At 36.2% G+C, this 19,834-nt stretch overlaps 1 long non-coding RNA gene across 1 annotated transcript; it reads left to right on the top strand.

Annotated features, from left to right (window-relative positions):
* The first annotated feature begins 7,163 nt into the window (after positions 1 to 7,163).
* On the top strand, positions 7,164 to 19,598 carry LOC110743568. The gene is made up of 3 exons (XR_002522855.2): positions 7,164 to 7,399; positions 15,453 to 15,560; positions 19,398 to 19,598. It is a non-coding gene; the product is annotated as an uncharacterized LOC110743568 (long non-coding RNA).
* The last annotated feature ends 236 nt before the right edge of the window (positions 19,599 to 19,834 follow it).

Genomic DNA, 19,834 nt, shown 5'->3' on the forward strand with positions numbered 1-19,834 from the left:
GCTCTACCTTACTGTTTTTAATTGCTTTATAGAAGGCTATAGTTCAAATATACCACAGTATCTAACCAATCTCCTAGAGATGTGAATCACTTTTTATATTTGTCAAGCCTTTCTCTTAAATTTGAAGGAGGCTTGAGTTAAAAACTTTTCAAAATTTGGAGGATGCTCAAGTAAAAATTTTTAAAATGACTCTCATTGCAATGCTAAAACCAAATTAAAAATACAATCCTAGGTTATCTACATCTTATAAACATTTATATGAAACTACTGTAGGGGACAGCAATGTGTGCCTGGTCCTGTGAGCTTAAAATACATACTGTAAACAGTAGTTGGTAAAGTTTCAGACACTATTTCTCTGGTTCTCATGTAAAGCAAAATGAAAATTCATTAGCAGTGAAGAAAAGGAAAATGAGTGTGGCAAAATGCTTTTTTCAAAAAGCATAAAGATCCAGTTGAAGCCAGTCATAGCAGCCCACACCTGCAGTCCTAGCTATTTGGGAGACTGAGGTAGGAGCATCCCTTGAGGCCAGTCCAGCCTGAGCAGCAAAGTGAGACCTTGCCTCTGAAAAAGAAGAAAAAGATCCAATTGAGACAGAATTTCTTCCTAGGAATTCATTTTAGATAAAATATTATGAAACCAACTTTGAACTAATTAAATATCTAACTTTCCCAACTAAGTGAACAACATTTAATTTATCCCTTATCTAATGTCAATGCCTGGAATTTACTTCCGTTCAGTGGACTGTAAGTCTCATGTGATCAGGGACAATAACTGTCTTGTCGATTATTATATCCCCAGAGCCTAGCACTGTGTTTGGCCCTGGAAAATAGTAGTCCCTCAATGATTATGTATTGACTGAATAAATAAATGAATGAAATCAAGAACAGTAAAGAATAGTATTGACCTTGAATTTTACTGGGGGTGACAAGAATAAAAGTAGTTGTATTTCAAGATCAAATCCTAAGTGCTATAAGGAAGGGCAAAGGTCCTATGTGACAAGTGAAATTAATAACAGTTAAAAATTAATAAGTTAAAATTAATAGAAATAAGGACTCACTGAATGTTTAAATGATCATACTCCTATATCCTACCTATATGAACTATTACAGTCTTATTTTAGGGTTATTTTGTTGCAAGGAATAGTGAAACACTCAAGTAATCTCAAATAAATAGAAGGAGAGAATTTACTATAACGAGAGGTGTATTTCATGGGGATTGAGGTACACAGAGCACTACTCAGCTAGGAATCATAGAAACAGAGCCAGTTCTCTCTCTACTCATGCCCAATCATCTTCTCTCACACTGACACATTACTAATTCTGCTTCTTCATGCTCTGAATAAATCATGGCTAGAGATTCCTTCTCCCTCCTTGGGTTCTTTTGCCTCTTTCTTTGTCAATTTATTTGAGACAGGGTCTCACTCTATCACCCAGGTTGGAGTGCAGTGTTGTGATCTTGGCTCACTGTGGAGTCTTCCTCCTGAGTTCAAGCAATTCTCCTGCATCAACTTCCCAAGTAGTTGGGATTACAGGCATGCACCACCAAGCCCGGCTAATGTTTGTATTTTTAGTGGAGACAGGGTTCCGCCATGTTGCTCAAGCTGGTCTTGAACTCCTGAGCTCAAGTGATCCACCCGCTTCGGCCTCCCAAAATTCTGGGATTACAGGCATGAGCCACTGCACCTGACTGCCTCTTTTTAAAATATAGTAATTGTACTTTGTTCCAAAGTTTCACTGATTAACACCTTTAATATCCTATTTTAAAAATGCAAACTAAAATATCTTTTTTTACTAAGCTTCTATTTTCTGTTCAAACAGTAAGTAGCCAGCCACCCTCTGTAGGCTACATCTAGGGCAATGTATGGCTCAGAGTCATGTAACATACTAATCTTTCAGCAGGGTTGTAAACTGACAGCCTTTCTGAGGAGTTCGTGGGAAAGTGAACAGGCACAAAATAGATACAGAGCAAACATTTCCTTATTGGCTATTTTTTGAAACTATAAAATCAATATATGTTTATCTCTATATTTCATTATATATACTTATATATTTTCTTCCAGTGTGATTTTATTTACATAATTCCAATAGCATATAAAAATTTTTAAAAGAGATGTAGGTTCACACTTTGCTTATTTTTATAGATATCTCTTTTTCTGGTTGCTTATTTATATTACTTACTCCCTTAGAAAACATCAGTTTAAATGACTGTATAATGATCTCTCTTATGAATGCAACACATCTTTATATACTTACCTGGAGATCTCCTACCATCAGACTTGAAGACACAGTAACAAAGTAGTAAATATCATTTTACCTGAATATTTCTATGCACTCTCATTAGATTCTTAGGATAGATACCTAGAAATAAATTTTTGAATAAACTGTCGTGAACTTTTTAAAGACCATCAAAATATATTGTCAAATTGCTTTTATAAAAGTTTGTGTTTACTTTTGGTAAAAGTGAAAGATGCTATTATTTCATCTTCAATAATTATCCCTAGCGTGAGGCTAACGACCTTATCTGGTAACTAGACTATTTCTATAAAGTACGAAGAAGGAATTTCTAAATAATAGAAAAGGCATTGATAGTGCTTGGAATACTGAAATCTAGACTTCATTGAGAATGTATTTCTTATTTTGAAGTTGCTTTCAAATTTACTTTTATAATTTGCAACTTATGTAGGCTAGCCACTAATCAAAATGGTCTTAAAATTTGTATCATGAAATGTTAGACCCCAGACCATCAATACAACCCTAATAGTTTTAATTAATTAATTAATTAGTTTATATTTTTTAGTCTCAGATATTAAATATGCACGCTAATCCTAGGCTGTGCTAAGGTAGTGGGGATGCAAATACGAATAAAATGTTTTTCCACAACTCCAAATTACAAGGTAAGAAATAGACAGGAAAACAACCTATTGAATTGCGAAAAGTGACATAAAAGAAGAATATTTGCAGAGCTATGGGTGTTGAAAGGAAAAAATGAGTAATCGCCATGAGATTCAAGCAAGAGCGTCTGCCTAGAGAAATGACATTTCTCTCAGTATTAATACAGAAACTCTTATTTGAAAACAAACAGTAACTGCGTAAGCTCGTGACTGGAGAAGAGAAAGAAGAGAGAGATTTGGCCAGATAGTAAAGTGTCTCTATGTCAAATAGCTTGGAATTTATTGTGAGAGAAAGAACAAGACACCGAAGGCAGAGGCAAATTAGAGGTTGTTGGAACTATCCCGGGAAAGATGAAGAGGTGCTGATAATGCTGAGTCCCTGGAAAGCAGTGAAGAGACTTGGTGATATTCAGGAGATAAAATCAATGATGCTTATCGACCAATTAGATGTGGTTGCTAGAGAATGCAGAGCTGAGTCTTTTTCAATGGGTTTATTAGTAGATGGTGAATCTGTGAACATTATACAGAGCCAACTGGGAGCAGTTTGAACTGTATTATGTTTTCAGTGATCAAAAGATATGGTGTGTGTATGAATTTGGAACTTTTGTGGGGAAGCTGAAACTGGTGAAAAAAATTTTAGAGTCAATGTGAAAAGCAAATCACCTAATGTTTGACAGATCAGTAGGATGACTATAGTTTACAATAATCTATCATAAATTTTGAAATAGGTAGAAGAGAATAGTTTGAGTGTTTCTAGCATACAGAAAAGGCGTATTTAAGGTAATGATATCTAAATAATACTGATTTGATACTTATGAGTTCTATGAATAAATTAAATTATCACATGTACCCCCAAAATATGTACATATGTTTATTTTTTAAAAAAAGTAGATAAGAAATTTGAGATTCAAAAGCAAATACATAGAATATAAATCATATTCAAAAATATCAACTAGGGAGAGTATAAAAGGAAAGAATATAATATACCAAATGGAACACTAACAAGAATAAATGTCTTAAAATTATACAGGACAAAAGAGCTACTAAAGGGACAGAATCAATGTTTCTAAAATATTAGTGCAGTGTCACTAAGGAAGAGAATTAGTGTTTCAGATGCTCAAAAATAGGAAATGATCAACTTTGTCAAACACAGCAGAGAGAGCAAGTCAAATGAGAGTTAAGCTTTGCACAGGGCAGTGTCACAGCCAATGAAGTTTATCCAAAGTGCAATTATTACTAATTAAAAAATTTTCCAATGCCCCACCATGATATCTTGAAATATACTCTGCATTGACAATTTTCTTTTTTCACTTGGAGAATGAAAAATAAAACATCAGGACTAAAATTGCCCAGGGTTTGTAATTATGGACCCTTGCTGACCTGAGCCATTTACATTAGCTTTTGAGGAGGAATAAGTCAGATTGTACTAGATGAACTAGAGAATAGTGATAATTAGATAGTGGAAATATAGACTACTGTCTCAAGAATTTGATGATGAGATGAAGACTACAGTAGATGTAAGAAACTTCATTGTGGACTGAAAATATAAATGGAGAATGCGTCTGAGGGTGAAGAGTTTGAGGATAGAGGAAGTAAGTTAAACAGTGAGGAGAAATAGATGAGTCTGACAACTCAGTGCTTTAACCCAAGATGACAAAGTCTGAATTTTTATTCAAAATGGCAGTTGTGTTTTTAAAATTCCATAGAGTTAAGATTTAGTAGTTTTGTATGGTATTTCTGGTCGACAGAATGAATTTTCTTTCTGACCAGTTCAAGCATACAAACCCCTGCAACTTGCCACCATAGTCAACATGCCCAAAGCATTTGGTGATTTTTTTTTTTTTTTTTCTGAGACAGAGTCTTGCTCTATTGCCCAAGTTGGAGTGCACTGGCGTGATCTCGGCTCACTGCAACTTCCACCTCTCAGGTTCAAGCAATTCTCCTGCCTCAGCCTCCACCTCCCAGGTTCAAGCAATTCTCCTGCCTCAGCCTCCTGAGTAGCTGGGACTACAGGCACATGCCACCATGCCTAGCCAATTTTTATATTTTTATTAGAGATAGGGTTTCACCATACTGGCTAGGCTAATCTTGAACTCCTGACGTCGTGATCTGCCCATCTCAGCCTCCCCAAGTGCTGGGATTACAGGTGTGAGCCACTGTGGCCTGCCCCATTTGTTGAATCTTATCCATGTATACTTTGTACATTTCAAATGCCATGAGCGTGGCCAAGAATAAAATGTAGAAAAGCATAACATTCCGCTGGATAAAAAAATTATCCTAGTACATCATGCCTCCTGGAGACCTATTAGAACATACAATCTGTGAGTGGAGAAATTCTGTCTGTCTTCTTCAATACTTGTCTCCAGGACCTAGCACAATTTCTGGTACATGCTGGACATAATAAAGTGGATTGAGTAAGTGACTTTTGGGAGCACTAGATTGGAGACCTTAGATCCATAGAAAACGGAGTTATTCATTTGCATATTGTAATGGGGAACAGAAGAAGAAATGAAAAGATAAAAGTCTAATAGTTGGTCTCTAAAAGCAAATTAGCACTGGAGAAAAGATCCCAAGCGTTAAAGAGAGGAAAGGTGAAGCAGGCATGGAGGCCTTTATATTGTAATCATTCACCTGTTTCCTCTGCTTTTCGATGTCTGCTTCCTATGTAATTTTCTCTAATCATAAGTCTATTACCCCTTTCTTTTTCTCCCCCTACTTTTCTTCTTTCCGTCTTTGCTAGTGAAATTTTAGCATTTAATTTCGTAAAGTAACAACCTGCTGGCTGATATTCTTCTGTGTGTTAGATAAAGAACAACCGGTGTCATTTTTTCCAAATTATAACTTATGTCCTGCTCCACACTGTTTTCAGGAACAAGTCTAAAATCCTTTAATTTCTTAAGCCCATGCTTAATTGGCCATATCTATTTCCCCAGTATTAGTCTATGTCTCTTTTCTCTCTTCCTTATCATGTTTTTCAATTGTTCTCCTTTTCCTTATTAGAGTCTTTGTACCAGCCATGCCTGAAATGCTTTGTTCAATCCACTTTCCTTCTTACAATTAACTGCTACCGACCATGTAGACCATGGTTGTTTCCCTAATTGTAAAACTTCACTCCAGGCTGTGCTCTTCGTAACAAATCTTATTATACATTTGTTAATTAACTGTCTGTTTTTTCTTGTGTAATATCATTTGCTCCTATAGAATATAAACTTCACAATGTCAAGGATTTGCTGATTTGTTTATCTCTATTTTCTCATTGTCTGATATAGTGCCCAAGCATAATGGGCACTTAATAAATAGTTGTTGGAAAAATAAATAAATGGGCTGGGTGTGGTGGCTCATACCTGTAATCCCAGTGCTTTGGAAGGTAAAGGTGGGTAGACTGCTTGAGCCCAGGAGTTTGAATGCACCTGGGCAACATGGTGAAACCCCGTCCCTATAAAAAAATACAAAAAATTAGTCTGGCGTGGTGGCGCGTGCCTGTAGTTCCAGTTACTCAGGAGGCTGACGTGGGAGGATCACCCGAACCCAGGAAGTCAAGGCTGCAGTGAGCCAAGATTGGGCCTCTGCACTGCAACCTGGGCAGCAGAGTGAGACCTGTCTCGATAGACAGATGATTGATAGATAGATAGATAGATAGATAGATAGATAGATAGATAGATAGATGCATACTTACATACATTCGTACATATATACATTCATACACACATCTATTCATACATACATAGATGTTGGGGAAAAACCATGAGCCACTAACAATTAGTATAACCTTAAGTGAGTCTCAAGGAAAGGTATTTGGGATCATAGTTCAGAGAAAATTCAGTGTAAGGTTGATTGTCAATATTGTGGTGAGAAAGTGGAAAAGTTGAACTTTTGATTAACTGAATCCTAACTACCTAAAATTCTTAGTAACTAAGAATTTTAGTTACTACCTAAACTTTTTAATACATTTTAATGATCCAGAAATTCATTGTTTCTAAAGATGTTATTCCACCACATTTTTTTTATTTTGATAGTGTGTATACAACATAAAATTTACTATATTATCTCTCAATTTTAAGATTTAATAGAGACAATGTAATGGTAAACACTGGTTAGGTTTTGTTCTCCAAGTCTGTTTCTTCTATTTACTGTAGTCACTGTTATACTCTGTTTCTCAGTGGTTCTGTTATTTTGATTTGACCATATGGCTGGGTTGTAGCTCCTTGGATGTGGATTGTGAGCCAAAGCTGATATGCACCCCTTCCATACCTGCTCCATAAAATCCTTGCATTGTGAATTCTTCCATGCCTTTTCCTCATCTAGTGGTTGACTGAGAGGACTCCAGAGAATAACAGACACAAAAGCTGAAATGATGATGGTTTCCTGAATGACCATTTGGATGGTGATCTGCCACACTGAACCACTTTTGATCACTTGGTATGGAGTGAAATTTGCAATCCCCCCCTGGATGCTTAGCAGTTACGGAAACGGCACTATCCTAACAAATACAACTTTCTGCAGCAGATGTAAGTATAAATTAATTGCTTTTCCAGGTATTGGACTAGTGAAACATATGGTGGGTGCTTTTCCTTTCATTTGTTTTCTCTTAATGACCAACATCTGGAAGTTGATGGCAACAATTGGGAAGACTGCTCTACGTTACCAGTGGCAGAAATCCTAGCTAGTATATGGTGTCCACCGTTTTGGAGTTGGCACAATTCTACATAGGATGTCAAAGGAAGACCTGAGTTTACATCAGAGTATAATGATGGTAGCTACGACAAAAACGTGGTGGAATTTATTTCTGCTAAAAATATCTGAAGTGCCTGCTGCACCTTTTCCAAATGGAATGCTCCACTTAGAGTAATTTGCACATATATCCAATCCCAAATTGCTGCAATTCCTTACTACAATTCCTTACCTTGCTGAGCTCCATTCCTTACTATTTAGGGAAAAGGGTCTCAGCATAGACTCGCCATGTCACTGTTGGCTCTCTTTTCATCCCGTCGGGAAGGTAAGAGGGGAGTACAGGATTGCTGTGACTGGGGAGAACCTGAGCCTTAACTAAAGAGGAAGGGTAGAAAGTATTCCTTGTGAGAGAGAAGGAGGAAGTTACTGCCTCTGCTCTGAATCGCTATATTTGGGTGGTTCTGATAGTGAACTCTGCAATAGAAAATGTAACTAAATTGTCTCTTCTAAAACAGTTAAAACAATACTATTAAGTGGATCTGGGTGTTGGGGAGATATCTAAGTTAGAGAATCTTATTTAGAATGATTTTTTTTTTTTTTTTTGGTAAAACAGCCAAAATTACCAAGGTGTGATGATCATACTCCCTTTGCTTAAATTAATTTAGTGGCTCCCCATTAGGAAAAATATCCAAATTCTTGAAGAGGCCTACAGGGGTCTGAATAATCTCGCCCCTGCTGACTCCTGTAGATTTGTCTCAGGACAGTCTCCCTTTCTCTGTCTTTATTTCAGGTGGTTCCTTTCAATTCTCCAAGACCAGGCTCACTTGTATCACATGACGTTTGTACCTGCTGTTCCTACTACATGCTATGTTTTCCTTGGACCACAGTTTTTAGTTAACTAAATACCATCTCTGAAAACCCTACTGAGCTAGTGCTACCTCAGGCTTTCCTTGACTCCCTGGTCAGGCCAGGGACCCCTTTCATATGTCTATTATGGAGCATACCGTTTTATTTGCTTAAAATATGACCTGTTTCTTGTGCTCATTCAGGTAGGAGAACTCTCTGGTGTCTTTTCCTATAGATGGAATGTATTTCCTACTCCATTGTTGGCCAATTTTACCTTTAGCCTTGCTTTGTACAATAAAATGCTAGTGGAAGTGATGATGTCATATACATAAACCTTTAAGGGTGGGATAGCTAAGGTAGGAGATGCTCTTTTAGCCTGGATCCAGCAAGAAAAATTGCAGAATTGCAGCTGGACCCACATAGGATGTTAACATGAGCAGTAAATAAATAAGCCTTTATTATTATAAGCCACTAAAATATTGCATATGTTTGTTAATTCAGCATACTGTAGTAAAAGCTGACTAATGCAGTGTCATAGCATGCTTTTTTTTTTTTTTTTTTTTTTGACATGCAAGGAAAGATGACATGATACTATTAGATAGCTCTAAAGTTCAAGTTCCTATAGTCAATGTCTGCTCTGCCACTTGGGACTTTGCGTTCTTAGACCACATTATTCAATTTCCCATAGCCTCAATTACTTTACTTGTAAGATTGGTATAATAATATAGAATACTTTCATAGGGTGATGGTAAGGGTTAAAGGAGTTAATACTGTTCAAGTATTTATACCAGTTTCTGGCACAGAACAAGTCCTCAGTAAATGTTAATTATTAGTATTCATACGACTCATCAAAATTTTCAACCATATATTTTCTATGATTATTTGATTAATGTCTGTTTCTGCCACGAGACTGGTAGGATTCTCAGAGTAGAAACTTCACTTACTTTGTCATTTGTACAGTGAATAAAGAAAATGATTGAAAGAGTAAATAAAAGAAGGTAAAAGCCCAAAGCTATCATCAGTTATGGTAGTTAGAGTAACTCAAAATAAATACTATTAAAATTTTAAATTACTTATAAGAGGAGTAATATTTCAGGTAATACTAGCTTTATGCATCAAATTTTATAAAATATAGACTTAAGTAAAAACCAGACTTCTGGTTGAACTCTACAGAATGCAAGTTCCTATAGTGGTTTGCACCGCTGGCCTAGTGTCAATAGCATTGCTATTTCACAAGGGTCAATGGTGCAAATGCAAAAAGGTAATCATTTGTCAAGATATTTTATATCCTTCTCGAAATCTTTTTATTATCAACTTTTATTTAAGATAAAAGGGATACAGGTGTTTTTTGTTTTTTGTTTTTTAACCTGGGTATATTGCACTCAGGTAGTGAGCATAGTACCTAATAGGTCTTTTTTTCACCCTTGCCCCTCTCCCTTCCTGCCTCTAATAGACCACAGTGCCTATTGTTCTCATGTTTATGTCTGTGCATGCTCAATGTTGTGCTACTGTAAGTTAGAACATGTAGCGGTTGTTTTTCTGTTCCTGTGGTAATTCTCTTAGGATTATGGCCTCCAGCTCCATTCATGTTGCTGCAAAAGACATGATTTCATTCTCTTTTTATGGATGCATAGTATTCCATGGAGTATATGCATCACATTTTCTTTATCCAATCCATCACTGATGGGCCCCTAGGTTGATTCCATGTGTTTGCCATTGTGAATAGCATGGCAATGAACAAATGAATGCACATGTCTCTTTGATATAATAATCTATTTTGCTTTGAATATATACCCAGTAGCAGGATTGCTGGTGGGATGATAGCTCTGTTCTTAGTTCTTTGAAAAATCTCCACATTGCTTTCCACAGTGGCTGAACTAACTTACATTCCTACCAACAAATATGTCCCTTTTCTCCACAGCCTCCCCAGTATCTGCTGTTCTTTGACTTTTTAGTCATAGCCATTTTGACTAGTGTGAGATGGTATCTCATAGTGGTTTTGAAAATATTAATAATTAAACATCTAATTCTTGAAATTCATGGTGGATAAAAACCAATCCTAATATCATATAACACTTGTTCTCGAATTCTCCCATTGCAATAGTCAGTCTCTCACAGAGGACTTTTTTTTTGGTATAAAATATAAGCCATAGTGTTTCAAATCATCTTCCATGATTACAAATCAATGCCCATCCTATCTCTGATAACACATCTCTATTTATCTAGCTGTTGTGCTTCCCAGTTTAGCATTGTGTAATGGGCAACGCCCTCTCTCAGAGGCTAGAAATTCAAGAATTAGATTGCATAGCATAGCATACATGTCTGGACTGGTAAATTAGTTGAGCATGTCCTCAGGCATAGACAAGTAACCTGGGAAGACTCACTGAGAATGGCACAAGCATTAGATGAGATTAGAGCTGGCAGCAGAGACATCTTGGTGTTGAGGGACATGTGTGATATACTATACTAACATTCACCAGAGACAACATTAATACTAGAACCGGGGTAGGGATTGATGTTGAAAGTAGGACTCAAGAAAGTGGTTTCAACTATGTTCAGATAAATCACCTACATTCCCAAATGGTTTTACTTCTACATGGCACTATTTGGAAACACTTGCAAAGAGGCAGGTTCTTGAAATTAGAAAACTGGGAAGAGTCTCAGTGGTAGAAATAAAGTATATCATGTTTCATTATGAGACAAATAACCATAATAAACACATAAAAAGTCATATGTATTTTTTTCTTTTTAAAAATATTGTATACATTTATGAGGGACAAGTGTAATTTTGTTGAATGCATAGATACAAAGTGATAATATCTCGACCTTTAGGGTATTCAACACTCAAATAACATACATTGTACAAATAACGTAATTTCTCATCATCTACCCCCCTCCCACCCCCCATCCTTTCAAGTATCCATTGCCTGACGTTCCACTCTCTATGTTCATGTGTACACAATATTTAATTCCCATCTATGTAAGAAATTGCAGTATTTCTCTTTCTGTGTATGATTTGTTTCACTTAAGACAATGACTTCCAGTTCCATTCATGTTGCTGTAGAAGATATGATTTTATTGTTTTAAGGCTGAACCGTATTTCATTGTGTGTGTGTGTGTGTGTGTGTATACATATATATATCACATTTTCTTTATCCAATCTCTTGTTTATGGAAACTTAGGCTAATTGCATTACTTTTCTATTGTGAATAGTCTGAAATACACAAATGTGTAAAGGTATATTTTTGATACAATGATTTATTTTCCTTTGGGTAAATACCCATTAGTAGATTGTTGGATCAAAGGGTAGTTCTTTTAGTTCTTTGAGAAATCTTCATACTGTTTTCCTTAAATGTTGTACTACTTTACACTCCAAACAATGGTGTGTAAGAGTTCTCCATTCTCTGCATCCTCGCCCACATCTGTTTTTGTTTTCATTTTTTTCATTAATAAGGGACATTCTGACTGGGGTAAGATGATATCTCATTATGATTTTAATTAAGTCATGTTTATTCTTGATCTTGTTTTTATTCATTTCCTTTGCCAGGTGAATGCTTTCTCACTTTCCAAGCATAGCAATTGGAGATACCTATAAATGATGAAATACAGGCACTTTGATTTTCAATTGATGCTATATTAGAGTATGGCTTCCATCGATTATTCTTTCCAGATTTGGCAAAACTATTCTAGCGTGAAGGTGTGAGGATAGGAAGGAATGGGTAAAATAAGAAGCATAGGTAGTAGAAAAATGCTGGTAATTTTTAAAATAATTAATTAAAACAATAATGTACAATAACTAGTTGGTCACCAACTGTGCATTTTTATAGTTACCCAAAAGTAGATATTAGTTTATGTTCTTAAATGCATATAATTTATTTTTTGAAGTCAAGAATATCCAAGAAAAGGTTAAATCACTAAATAAAATTATTCACAATAATAAAATTAGATTCATACAATAATAGAAAAAAGTCATGTGATTATAAAAATATTACTCCCTAATAAACTCCCAGTACTTGAAAGGCACTTGAATTTCTTTTTTTTTTGAAACAGAGTCTTGCTCTGTTGCCAGGCTGAGTAGTGCAGTGGCGCGATCTTGGCTCACTACAACCTCCACCTCCCAGGTTCGAGTGATTCTCCTGCGTCAGCCTCCCTAGTAGCTGGGATTACAGGCACATGCCACCTCACCCAGCTATTTTTTTGTATTTTCAGTAGAGATAGGGTTTCACCATGTTTGCCAGGATGCACTTCATCTCATGACCTCATGATCCACCCACCTCGGCCTCCCAAAGTGTTGGGATTACAGGCAGGAGCCACCATGCCCGGCCAATACTCAATTTTTTAACATACCAGCCTTCATATTATTTAAGAATTATTCTTTCATTTTTACTTTCATATCTCTCCTTCGTTCTCTTTTGTCACGAAGGTGATATGATTAATCAGGGTAAAACTACCTAAATGAAAATATGTCTATTTTACAATTGTTTTGCCAAAGATAATGGAAAGGCTATATGGAAGTATTTTGTTTAAAAAATTAGTAATCAAACTTATTTCTGTTTTAAAATACAGTCATGGAGATAGCTTGGGTAAAAAGCAGAAGCATTTTATAATAATAAATGTTAATAATTGATTTAAACAAAAGAAGTTTAGAGGTGTGATAAGCTTAAGAATCTAAATTCGATGCCAGGCAACACCTATTAATACATACTTGACGTCCATAGAAAAACTGAGGGTTTTGTTCTCCCCCTAAATAGGTGTTTGCTGTATTACATTGTCATCTCTCTAAAGAAAACTTTGATATCTTGGATACATTATGCAAGCCTCTGGCACTCCTGTGTTTTGTAGGATGCCTCCTCTAAAGTGTTTGGATTGCATTAGACTGTGCTGATTGTGGGCATACTTCGTCTGGGCAGAATACCAAAGGGACAAAAGCACATTCCTGAGCCTTCAACATAAAGCACTCCATCCATGCAGCCCTGGCACCGGAGGGTGAAATATCAATTATTACAAACATATTCTGGGCACTTTAGAGACATTACTCATTCTTCTATGTGTAATGGGAATTTATGTTTTCAGGATAAGAGAGGGAGTTGGCAGGTGCAATGGGAAGCATTGCAGTAAAATTTTTCTCTACAAAGGGAGATGTTGTCTGTAGAGAGCACGTGCAAAACCTCTGGCATTACTTAATCTATTTCTCTTGGGGTGGGGAAGCCAGTTTACATTTTCCAGTGAACCATATCCATTGACGATTGCTTTGATTTCATTGTACAGGAGGCTTAACAAACAGCCAACGGATTTATGTTTTAGTGGAAAACACGACATAACCTTCAGCAGAAAAGCTCCTTCAGAAAGAAACTATGTGCTTAGACTGCCAAGTGCATTTAAATGTTGCAAACAGTCTAAGAAAACAGGACATCTGTGTGCCATGTTCACCAGGCTGAGTGTCCTTTGAATTATGCCCTTGGCGATGAGTGTATGCACAGTAGCCCCTGCTTCTTGACTTCAACTCCTCGTATATCTCTCTGATTGATGTCATAGAGGCTGGAAAGAAACTATGTAATAGTAAAATTTTCCTGTTCCCCTTTGAGGGATTTATGCATTTAAGAGATGCTCCTATTTAACCCACACATTTTGTTCTCTGTTGAGGGCAAAAGCAAAGCAATGATGTGGATAACACAACATGTCATTTCAAAAGATCTTTGTCTTTAATTGGAAAATTAAAATTGTGAACTACCTAATTTTGGAAAATAAAGAAGAGTATAAAGAATTACCTCAAAAAGTTACCCATAATTCCACTGCTGGAGATAACATTTTGTTTTATTTCCTTTATGTATTTGTTTGTATCTGTTGGTACATTCCCATGTATTTGTTCCTATCCAGATACATAAGTATTTACAAAGACATACCACATTATATCACGGTTCTTCACTTATCCTTATATGTTGGACATTTTCTCTTGTTAACATAAGTTATTATAAAGTTTAATTTTAAATGTTTTTAAAATATTATATCATATGGCTGGTCCAAATATATTTATCCATGTCTTTCCTAAGAGATTCTAATATCCTCATTCCTTTTTTTATCTGTCTATGATATAAAGCATACGAAACAGCATGCGATTGAGAAATAAATTGCGTTGCTTTTTTCCCCTCAAATTTGTTTATTTTTAAAATTGACATATAAAATTGTATGTAGTTACATGAACAGCATGATGTTTTGAAGTATATATACAGTGTGGAATGATGAAATCTAGCTAATTAGCATATGTATTTCACACAGTTAATCACTTTTATGGTGAGAACACTTCACATCTATTCTCCTAACATTTTTCAATAATACAATATATTGGTATTAACTATAGTCACCATGCCATACAATAGACTTCTTAAACTTTTTCCTCCTGTCTAACTGTAAATATGTGAATTTGTGTTGCTTTTGTCCAGAGAGTTGGCTTTTGTTAAGAGTCTAGGGTAGAAAATATAACAGGTGGTGAAGCTAGCTTGCCTCATAGCTGGCTAGAATAAACCTTCTACGCTGCAAACTTCTCCTGAAACTGTTCCCTAATATCCAAGAAATTTTAATTCCAACTTTGAGTTTTGACCTCTTTAAACCATGTAAGTCCTTAGAAGAGATACTATTTGAAGCACTTCTTCATCATTTCATTGTGAATGACTTTTCAAAGGGTAGATTTCAATGCTTACCTGAAGAATCAGAGTCTGAAGGGACTAAGGGAAAACTAAGAGGGGGATGCAGTCCAAAATTACCAAGAAAGGGGGTTTCCCTGAGAGGGTGTAAGGAGGCTCTAAATCTCGTCGTAACAGAACAGGGTGATCTGGGAACCTGGAGCCTCTTTAGGGATATTTACTAACTTGGATTAGACATATATAGTTCATTCTTTACCAGATGTTATAACGAAAAGAGACAGGAGTGAACAAAAACCTAGGTTTGTTCATTTTATAGAGAGCATAACAACTGCCAAGGCAAGGACTTGGCTAAGTTATCTTGACAACTCAGACTTAATGGATTTTTTGTTTGCTTGTATTATAGGGATAACATCACGACAGTCTGCCTTGGTTTTCAAGCAGAGATACTACATTTGGAACAGCGTCAAGAAAAAATACAGAATCAAATCTGATGTCTGTGGTTGGATTCTATGTAGGTCAAATACCGTGAGATTTTATTTTATGCATATGAATGGAGGGAGTTTTAAAAGCAAAAACTTGTTGGTCCTATTCAAATTTACAAGACTTTGTCTCCAACCTAGGGTCTGTGGGCTGAATTCCAGCTTTGTTGCTTAATTGATGGGTGTAATTAGAAAGTAAATGTTCTCTGTTCCTGTGGCATTCCAATACAACATTTGGAGACATAAGGATATATACGTCATTCATATTTATGTAATATGTGAGAATCTTGAGAAATATTTTTAAATTCCTTATTTGAAAACATCGGAGTCTCTCATTCCTCAACTTCCATTCCTTCCATTCCTCACCTGAACACCCCCTCAGCAAGTTTCTCCTTCCTTCCTTCCTTCCTTCCTTCCTTCCTTCCCTTCTTCTTCCTTCCTTCCTTCCCCCTTCCAGCCTACCTTCCTTCCTTCCCAGCTTCCTTCCTTCTCCTTCCTTCCTTCCTTCCTTCCTTCCTCTTTCTTTCTTTCTTTTTTACAGTCTTGCTCTGTCACTCAGATGATCCCCACGGTGCACACTGTAGGTGCATTTGAGGCTCACTGGAACCTCTGCCTCCCAGGTTCAAGCAGTTCTGCGCCTCAGCTTCCCTAGTAGGAATTACAGGCGCCTGTCACCACGACTGGCTAATTTTTTGCATTTTTGGTACAGACAGTGTTTCGACATGTTGGCCAGGTTGATCTTGAACTACGGACTTCAAGTTATCTGCCTGCCTCTGCCTCCCAAAGTGCTGGAACTGCAGGCGTGAGCCACCACGCCAAGCCTCCCACAAGACTTCCTCACTTACCCCAAGATGTTGCTCAGATGTCATCTTCTCAGGAATGTCCTCTTCTCGGGAAGGACTTAGATGTGATCACTTTATTTAAAATCTCGCCTCATTATCTGCAGCTTCTATCCCCACATCTGGCTCTATTTTTCTTTCTAGCACTTAACACTTTACAACGTGGAATATAATTTTTATATCATGTGTTTGATTGCCTTCTACTAGGATGAGAGAGCTCCGTGAGGGCAGAGATTTGGGGCTGCTGTTTCACTGGTACTAACTAGCACCTAGAGCACTGCCTTATACAGAGTAGGAATATATAGACATATGTTGAGTGAATGCTATTAGTGCAAGATTTTTTTTTATCAATAGATAAATTCAGCTATATACAGCTCAGATTTATTTTAGAAAACTACCATGATCAAGGACTCTAATAGCAGCAACAACCCAGAATACCTGTCTGAATACTTACAATAGTCTATTTCCAGATTTAGGCAATTATTTTAAAATTAAGTTGGCTGCATTAATTTTAAACTGAATAATTTATCATCGATTTGGGTATCAGCTCCCAAAGTCTCAAAATTTCATTTTTGCAAGATGTGTTTTAGCTTAAAGGATATTCTTCCTTTCAAAATATTTTCTCAGTAACAGGAATTTTTTTTACACTTTGAAAGACTACAAAGGAAATTCTAGTAAAAATTGATACCCCAGTTTCCTCAGTCTTTCACCAAAACATCAAAACCAGGAAAGAAATCAACAAGCAGTGAAATGGCAATTCTAGAAAAACCATGGCATTTGCATATTTCAATTCTGACTTTCTTTCATGCTTTCTTTCTTTCTTTCTTTCTCTTTCTTTCTTTCTTTCTTTCTTTTCTTTCCTTTGTACCTTGCTTCCTTCCTTTGTACATTCTTCCTTCTTCCTTCCTTCCTTCCTTCCTTCCTTCTTCTTCCTTCCTTCTTTCTTTCTTTCTTTCTTTCTCTTTCTTTCTTTCTTTCTTTCTTTCTTTCTTTCTTTCTTTCTTTCTTTCTTTCTTTCCCTCCCTCCCTCTCTCTCTCTCTCTCTTTCTCTTTCTTTCTTTCTTTCTTTCTTTCTTTCTTTCTTTCTTTCTTTCTTTCTTTCTTTCTTTCTTTCTCTCTCCTTTCTTTCTTTCTTTCTTTCCTTCCTTCCCCTCTCTCTTTCTTTCTTTTCTTTTCTTTCTTTCTTCTTCCTCCAGCATCTGTGTTTAGGGTCGTTAAATTTACTGGAGGACTGGTCATAAACTTGTTTTCAAAAACACATTATCTATTTCAGCAATCAAACCTGATGCATGAGTTTGTTAGCCACTTTAAATTTGAGTAGGAATTAATTGTCAAATAAAAGATTATGCATTTCACTTATCACTCATTTATTTATTCATCATGTACATATGTACTTATTGAGTGAAAGCCCACTATGCAGAAAACATTTTTCTAGTCTTTGTGTTATCTTCAAGATAAATAGAAGAATCTTTTTATCCTCCAGCCACTTACGCTCTATGGTAGAAAACCACTTGAAAATTCAGGCTGTGTGTGATTGTACTTAGCCAGCTTCCCACAGGGATCTTTCATAGTGTTGCTCTCTCCATGGTAATTCATGAAACTGTGCCTACAGTACACAGTCTCTGTGGTCCTGAGTAGCTGCAGTGATGCAAACAACTTGCTAAACAAGGCAGGCGACCATACGTGCTATTACAGAGGTATTATCAGTGTGCTGTGGGAGTAATTAATTCTGACTTAAAGTCTGGAGGGTGGGAAAGGGTGGCAAGAGCTAAAATTGATGTAATGTGATTTAAAGTCAGGAAACTTATTTGGTTTAAGTGAACTGTTAGGGCTATTGGACGTAAAAGATAGAAAATATTTATAGATCATTTCTAGTTCAATAAAATTACTGATCAGGAAACTGAAGTTCAGAGGGAGGAAGTGCCATTCCCTAAGTTATAGGAATAGTTAAATGCAGTACAGAACTCTGATATCATTTACTAGCAGCTGTTTACTATTAGATATTATTTTCAATTCAGAATTTAGCTTTCCTTTTTTCAACAAAACTCATCTTTTTAAAAAGAATCTCTTGATTACTAACATGGTCTTGGTCAAACATAAGGAAATTGTAAGGTGAAGTGTGTGTAGTATGAAAAAACTTTTAGATAAAATGATATTTAAAAATCCACTTCAGGGAAAAATTATTAAAAAGAAAATTTTATGCGGATTTTCTTAACTATATGAACTTAACATTATAATTTTGTATTTTTTTCTTCTCATGCTTAAAAATTAATTTAACCATAGCAGAAATAGCATGTGATAGCAATAACAAAGGGGATTATTCGAGTTATTTAGAGATTGTAATAATACATTTTAAAATTTTAAAAATCCTTTAAGTCTGCTGTGACAAAAAGAATTAGAGCTGGAAAAGTTGTCCTCAAGAAATATTAGCACATATATTAGGAGGCCTCAATTTGGTTGAGTTGCTGAATTCATCCCACCCGCTTCCTCCCCACATGGTGACTTTCTTGGGAAAAATTATTTCGTTTAAAACTATTTAGTTAAAACTGGAAAAAAATATATATCCATAATACGAAACAGCATTTAAGTCATCTTTTCACTTAAAAAAAATGCAAGTTCTGAAACCTTCAGGTAAATAGTCATTGACTCTTGGGTTGACCTTTAGCTATGTCTGTAGGCATGGAGAACACTCATATTCTCTAGGAACACACACTTTAGGGTAAAATTTCATCAGCTCAATACAAATAATATACATGAATGTTATATATCCTTTTTTTTTTTTTTTAGTGTTCAAATAAATTACAAACCTCACTCATTAACTCATTCAGCAGACATTTTTGAGCACCTACACTGACAATAAGCCCAGAATATGCAGTGGTGTACATGTAGGTGGGTTCTTAACTGTAATGTACCTGCATCTTTCCTTCATTTTCATCCACTTGTCTTAAATTCAGCTTCAGACCTTTAATAGTAACCAACATCTGTATTGCAAAATTATATTTTCTTTTCCTATTTTTTTTTCCCACGTAGGAATCAAGTGTGACATACGGAGCCATAGAATTACAAATTATGTGAATAATGGCTCTTCTTTTGAGATTATCACTGACTCCAAACAAGAAAATTTTCATTCCTAATCTCAGCAATACACAGCAGGCAATGCTGTAGATAAAGGGAGCAACCAGGTTTGTGTTTTGCTTATTTATTTTTCACTGAATCTAAGCAATTTCTTTTTTTTTTTTTTTTTTTTTTTGAGACGGAGTCTCGCTCTGTCGCCCGGGCTGGAGTGCAGTGGCCGGATCTCAGCTCACTGCAAGCTCCGCCTCCCGGGTTCACGCCATTCTCCTGCCTCAGCCTCCCGAGTAGCTGGGACTACAGGCGCCCGCCACCTCGCCCGGCTAGTTTTTTGTATTTTTTAGTAGAGATGGGGTTTCACGGTGTTCGCCAGGATGGTCTCGATCTCCTGACCT

Source organism: Papio anubis, chromosome 5, assembly GCF_008728515.1.
Source record: "Papio anubis isolate 15944 chromosome 5, Panubis1.0, whole genome shotgun sequence".
Lineage (NCBI taxonomy): Eukaryota > Metazoa > Chordata > Mammalia > Primates > Cercopithecidae > Papio > Papio anubis.